At 41.4% G+C, this 6863-nt stretch overlaps 1 long non-coding RNA gene across 1 annotated transcript; it reads right to left on the reverse strand.

The window, feature by feature from the left end:
• Positions 1–420: 420 nt before the first annotated feature.
• LOC138969443 (uncharacterized) lies at positions 421–5843 on the reverse strand. The gene is made up of 2 exons (XR_011456465.1): positions 5493–5843; positions 421–3799 (listed from the first exon to the last, which is right to left on the reverse strand). It is a non-coding gene; the product is annotated as an uncharacterized lncRNA (long non-coding RNA).
• Positions 5844–6863: the final 1020 nt, after the last annotated feature.

Below are 6863 nucleotides of genomic sequence, written 5' to 3' on the forward strand. Positions count from 1 at the left end.
CCAACAACAAACATTCACACAGTCATTTTATCTGTTTGCTTTCTTTAGAAAATTATACATGGAGTTGATATGATGCGTTAGTTTTAACTCTGTGTGTGTGACAGAGTGAGTGAGTTTGTGTTACTGTTTGTCGAGTTCTTACGGGAGCCTTGAAGACTTGATGTATTGTTCTGACAATGACAAAAGCTTACTGATGAGACGCACAGACATAATTTGAGTTGTACATCCAACTGAAATTGAACAAAAAAAATGACCTTGTACAAATAGAACATAATGATAAGGCAAATTCGCAAACAGGATCGGAGTGCCTGGCGAGCTCTTGTTGGCGGCCTATGCCCCGGACGGGGTCAAACGCATAAATGAATGAATGAATGAAATTCGCAAACAAGACATCACAAGATTAAAAGCCTCCACAAGAAATGCCATTTTGCTACAGACATTTATTCCCTGAAAGCAATTAAGCTGTTCCCTTCTTAATCAAGACAATATGTAGCCAACACAACATTTGTATCCAACACTTTGTGTGTCACATTGTTGTTATATTTTGATGTAAGGGCAGTAATTTCATGTAAGGACAGTAACTGCTCTTGAGGCACACACACACAAATTATTTGTTGAAGATTAAAATAATGGATGGATTAACAGATTTGAGTGATTGTAAGTAGATCCGGTTTAAATCAATTAAATAAATAGCATGGGCAGGACATGTATGTCGCATGCTGGATCACTGCATCCCAAAGCTCCTTCATGGTGAACTCTGTCTGGAAAATGTGATGTTGGAGGGCAAAAGTAAAGATATAAGTATAAGAACACACTAAAAGCTTCTCTATAAACCCTTGATATTCAGTTCCAATCTCGAGAGCAACAGACCGAAATGGCGTAGCATAAGCTATAATTATTAGTGCCCAGAGAGTGGAAAAGAGAACAATCCACATTGCAGAGCAAAAGCGCACAATCCGGAAAACTAGAGCAGCCAGCACCTGAACAGTCACATGCGGGAAGGGATTCGTGGCCCAGATAAGCTCATCAGCTATCTACGCACAAATCAGACCAGACATCCAAGCATACCATGTGTCTGCGGCCATCTTCAAAACAGAAAGACGAACAACATTTACAATGAAGGTAAATCTTCTGTTTGTTTAGGTTGGAGCTACACATAGCTAATTGATTAACAATATGTGGAGACAAGTCTCACAGTCACTGTATAATCAATGAGTGGCAAGGATAGGATTGTGTATTTATCAGTAACACAATCCTGGTCAAAAGTTAGTATGCTTCAGGCAGTGATGCTTATCATATTGAATTGAGAAGATAGTGACTTTGCTGGTCATCATTGACATTGATCTAAATTAAACAATTAGTGCTTTCTAACCTATTTGAAACTAGAACCTTTGGATTAATGGCGTTTAACTTTAATTCAGAGGAATTGCTATCAATTCATTTTTAACATCGTGAATCACTAAAGCTTGTGTGTAACTGTAAGATAACCATAATTTTATTGTCTTGCGTTACCAACTAGGCAACAAAAAACAAAACAAAAAAGGTGTGGTTAAGGTAACATAGCCAAAATAAATAGGGTAGGAAGGTAGGCAATCACTTTTTTTTTAAACTTTTTTTTCTTAATAGCAGAGCAACCAAGCGTGTAGCACTCGCAACCGAAGAAGATGCCGCCATTTTTGTCATGGCAAGCGTCTGTTGGGCCTTTTTAGTAATTTCCCTTGCATCATCTGCAGGACGACTCGAGCGCTTTCGCTTTCATTGCGTTTTCTGCACTTGTTTTCATGGTTTTTTTGACAAATGTAATAAAAAGTTGTAGGGTCGGCCCCCAAAAATAGGGTAGGTCGGGTTATCGTAACCACACCTATTTTTTTTAAGGCCCTATCATTATCAATCAGTATTGTTTTATTTACTACGTTGTGGGTTTTTTCCAGGTATGATGTTAGCTTTGTTGATTATTATTGTTTGTACTCTTGTTTTAGGGTCACAGTTTTTCGACCTCGCTGTTCTCGTTTGGGTTGTCTCCTCCTTTCTGTAAACTCATATTCTTTAATTAGCATCTTTGGTGCGTCTGATCAGCTTATAACGTAAATGACATTAAACTGAACAAATAAATAACTTGGTTCCATATTTGAACATTTGGCAGTAAGTATGTTTCTTGTGAGTCAGAAAGATCTCACCAGGAACTCAACCTTTACCCAGTTATTTCTTCACATTAAAATTTAAATGGAAGGTTACACAACGCATTCGAATATGCAACTCAATACACACTGCCAGGACTTGTTATTTACAAGAAATACAGCCTCGTAGAATGATATACGGTGGACTGTACTCAACACTTCCCTGAAACACAACAGTTATCAAGAAAGAACATTTGCAATTTCCAGTCTTCTTTGTGTGCAGACATGCAGTGATCACCACCACATTGACCTCCTTCCTCGTCTTCATCGTTACTGTCCGACAAGTCGATGTCATCCTCGTCGACGCCATTGTCTAAAATGATAAAGTTGTGTAGAACACATGCTGAGAAAATGAATGTTGGAACTTCCCGGATGTTAGTCATGTCGAGATCTTTCAGTCTGCGGAATTTTTCATTCAACAAACCAATGGCACGCTCCACGTCGACTCTGGTCCTTGTCTGGGCTTTGTTGCAGGCAGTTTCAGATGGCCATTGTCGCGGAATGGAACCAGCAGGTAGTCGCAGAGAGGGTAGGCTGAGTCCCCAATCACATGGAATTCCGGAGGCAGATTACTTGCGACTCCAACGAGATCCGAGTTGCGGAAGACTCGGCTGTCATAGCCCGTGAACACATCCAGGAAGAGGAGATCTTTGTCGCAAACAACCTGAAACAAGTCGCGTAAAGCAATATAAAAATAATTCATCTATCTATCGGCCAGAAACTAAAAACCAACCACCACATAGACTACATACATGTCCTAACTTGCTTTGTTAGCCTAAACCGTAAGACTGAACTGGGTCCAGCTCGTCTCTGCAGAACATGGGAATGAGGTGCCTAATGTCCCATATTTTATTTATAATTCAGTGCATTTTGAGCGTAAGTATGACATGCATATATAATATATATATATGAAATGATAACGAATAATATAAATTCATGAATTCGAAGCTGAAATACATCCCCATTATCCATGCGTAGTCAAAGAATGCTTGACCAAAATATTAATCAATTTGATCAGAATATGAGCGCATGAAAGTGCTGCCTCAACTTTTACAAAAAACGGGATATGACATGTATCTAAAAAAAAGAATAAAAAAAAGGTCGGAGGAACAATATGTATGTAAAGTTTTATGATGATGATTTCTTGGAATTAATACACACACCATCACCCTCGTCTGAACTCCCAACCTCGGTTAAAAAAATAAATATTACCCATACTTAAAAACACAAAAAACCCTCAAATACTTGTCTATAAATTCAAAGATTCAATTTAGAAATCATACACAGCATGTATACATGTGTGCATGTAGTGACTTAATTAAAATTACAGTAGATTCCAATGATGAAATGATACTGCTATTGTTACTCCAGTATTTTAATACAATAGGGGATAAATACACAGGCACCATAATGGTCAGGTCCTCCAACCTTTCAGTTCTGCCTACATTAACATCCCACTTATCTGAAAGAGATGTACGCGTCCCTGTTTTTATCCCTGGTTCCTGGTATCGTAATGTAAGTCCCATCAATGGCTCCCACGACGCCAGGAAAACCAGGTCTTGCTGACCATTTCCCAGCTAATCGCGCCAGGTCACACCTCCGTGGCCACTGGATAACATCTCCTGTAAAGAACAGACAATTGCATTAAAATATGCAGATCACAGTGTTAATTTTATTCCAAATTATCTGACAGTTTACCCATGTCTGTACAATTTACAATTAAAGTCCCAGCCGAACCCAACCATGGTTAGATTTCTAGTGCATTTCACTACCGATTGAGCAGCTATGAAGGCAAGTGACAGATAGGTGAAAAATAGGAAAGTAGTATTGTGTGAGATACTGGTGACTGCCGGTGTTTGAGCCCCCAGGCTCCGGATCCGGCTCGCCGGATCTCGAGCCACGCCGACTTAAAAAAACAACTCGTGTGAATCTGGTAGGACACACTCACACAGCAAGCCTTCTTCTTTTTCACGATAATGAGGAATTCCCTTTACAGGGCAACAATCCTCAGTTTGGTTGGTGCGCCTAATTACCCTAGAGTGAAAGATAAAGTGGATATTGTGCCTGTGGAAATTTAAACAAACAAAAAACAAAAAAACATGGGTGGGTTGGTAGGCAAGCTTGCTTTACGCAATTTGCCCTGGTGCCCAAATTCAGGCCCTGGGCTCGTCTACCACCCAGTGCTACCAAGCGCAGCAACCGGGCCCCGACAAAACAATAAAACAGCACGGACAATACGGAGCAAGAGCGATAGAATCTACCTGTATCACTGCTGAGGGATAGAGGGGGGGGGGGGGGTCTATTACTGAGGGGAGGGAGTGGGGCTGGAGAGGGGATGAATCTAGTGGGGAGGGGAGGGGGGCAGACAGGGAGTGGGTTTAGACAGGGGTGCCTATGGGCTCGCACCTCGGAGCCAGGCCTCGACGATGGTTCTGAAGGCCTGGGGCGAGTCTGCGCTCACAGCCTCTTGGGGGATGTTATTCCAGAGGCGGATTGCAGACAGAAAGAACGACGTTCTGTGCGAGTCGGTGAGGAACTCTGGGACCTGGAGTCTGGTGGTGTGCCCCCTGGTGTTGATCTTGGGACCGGTGTCAGTGTGCCTTCCCTTGGGGCTACCTCGACCAGTCCACTCATGATTTTGTACATCATGGTTGCCTTGGTCGCGGTGCGCCGTTGTATGAGGGGGTCCAGCTTGAGCCTGGAGACGAGTTCCGTTGTACTACTTGTGGGTTTGAAGTCGTGCAGGATCCTCCTTGCGGAACGACGCTGTCATCTCCAGGCTGTCGGACAGGCCCTTTTGAGGTGGCCTGAACAGGATGGGAGCAGCCCCTGAGGTTTCGATAGACAAAGGCACTGGTTTTGTTTGCCTTCTTTTCTCTGTTTATGTAGTATTCTCTAAACTATCTTGTGATAAAAAGGGGTCTTTGATAAAACAGGAAGGGGGGGGGGGTGTGTTAAAAAAAATGAGACCACTAGGAGGGTTGGGTTTACCAAGACAGTAGACGTAATTTACAGGGAATATGACGCAGTGAAAATGACGTGCAGGTTCTGGACTAACGGAGAATCGCACTTTACTTAAAACAACACCAAAGACAGGGAATACATGTCGCCCGCAAAGTGAACCTACAAGTGAGTTTCTTAGATTGCCGTTTAAAGTAGAGACTTGGCGCTAGGGACGGGTGGGCTCCGGTGTAAAATAACGGCCCTAAAAAAAGTACACTAACAGCAGTTGATGAGTTTCCCATCAATGTAATCACGCAATGGGTGACTAGCATGTTAATACAGAGTAAACCAAAATAGATAAAGCATTCTTACCTGAAAAACGTTCCTGTTCACCCAAAAGTGGCTTCGGAACTGACACTCGTTGTATCGTGGCACCGTAATTTCCACAAAGTTCACATTCCGCTCAATGTAGGCGTCCGGGACGTCGATTGGAGTTTGGTTTGCGGCTGCTTGCATTATTTTTCTGTGGCCTTGGCAGCTTTGTGCACCCACAGTTTCAGTGTCATCGACTATTTCAGATAGCACGAACTTTTGCACATCATTCGACGCCATCTTGATATGCTAGCCTCTGCCTCGTTTTCAATAAGGGCGTTGCTTAGGCTGCTAGCTACGCGAGCGCTCGCCGCGAGATATTCTCGCCTTTGCTCGCCTGTAAGCAACACGAGACAGGACTTCGGTATTGCATTTCAGCTTGGTGGCTTAAAAATTAATTAATGACTTTGGTCATTAAAAATCTGAAATTTGTAAAAAAAAATTAAAATTTATAAAACGATCCAAATTTACGTTTATCTTATTCTCCATCATTTGCTGATTCCAAAAACATATAAATATGTTATATTCGGATTAAAAACAAGCTCTGAAAATTAAATATATAAAAATTATTATCAAAATTAAATTTTCCAAATCAATTTAAAAACACTTTCATCTTATTCCTTGTCGGTTCCTGATTCCAAAAACATATAGATATGATATGTTTGGATTAAAAACACGCTCAGAAAGTTAAAACAAAGAGAGGTACAGAAAAGCCTGCAATCCTTCTTCGCGCAACTACTACCCCGCTCTTCTTGTCAATTTCACTGTCTTTGCCGTGAGCGGTGGACTGACGATGCTACGAGTATACGGTCTTGCTGCGTTGCATTGCGTTCAGTTTCATTCTGTGAGTTCGACAGCTACTTGACTAAATGTTGTATTTTCGCCTTACGCGACTTGTTTTTCTTCTTCTTCTTTTTTTTACCCTCGTGATCCCTTTTTTGGGGGGGTATACTTTCTACTTTCCATTTTTGTTCCGGTTTTTTTTTTTTTTTTACTTGTTTATTTTGATTTAAACAAGTTTATTCAGTAAATTTCATTGGCGTATTGCCGCATACATGAAATAAGGAACATGGCCCGGAGCACAACAAGCTGGGCTTATGAGCGTACTCTTAAAAGCAAATGAAATTTGGCGGACGATTGTAATATAACAAGTTTGAAATAATGTCAAAATAATAATGGTGAATTATGGTCGACAATCATATTACGATAAAAGGAACAGAAAACACAATGCTAAACTGGCAACAGTACTCCCACGCGCTCACACACTCACTCGCACACACACGCACACAATGACTTCCACATGGTAGAAAATAGAATACTACCAGAACAAGAAAATGTAAACAGTACTGCACATGGTCATTTCGAACATGG

This window comes from Littorina saxatilis, linkage group LG6 (assembly GCF_037325665.1).
Source record: "Littorina saxatilis isolate snail1 linkage group LG6, US_GU_Lsax_2.0, whole genome shotgun sequence".
Lineage (NCBI taxonomy): Eukaryota > Metazoa > Mollusca > Gastropoda > Littorinimorpha > Littorinidae > Littorina > Littorina saxatilis.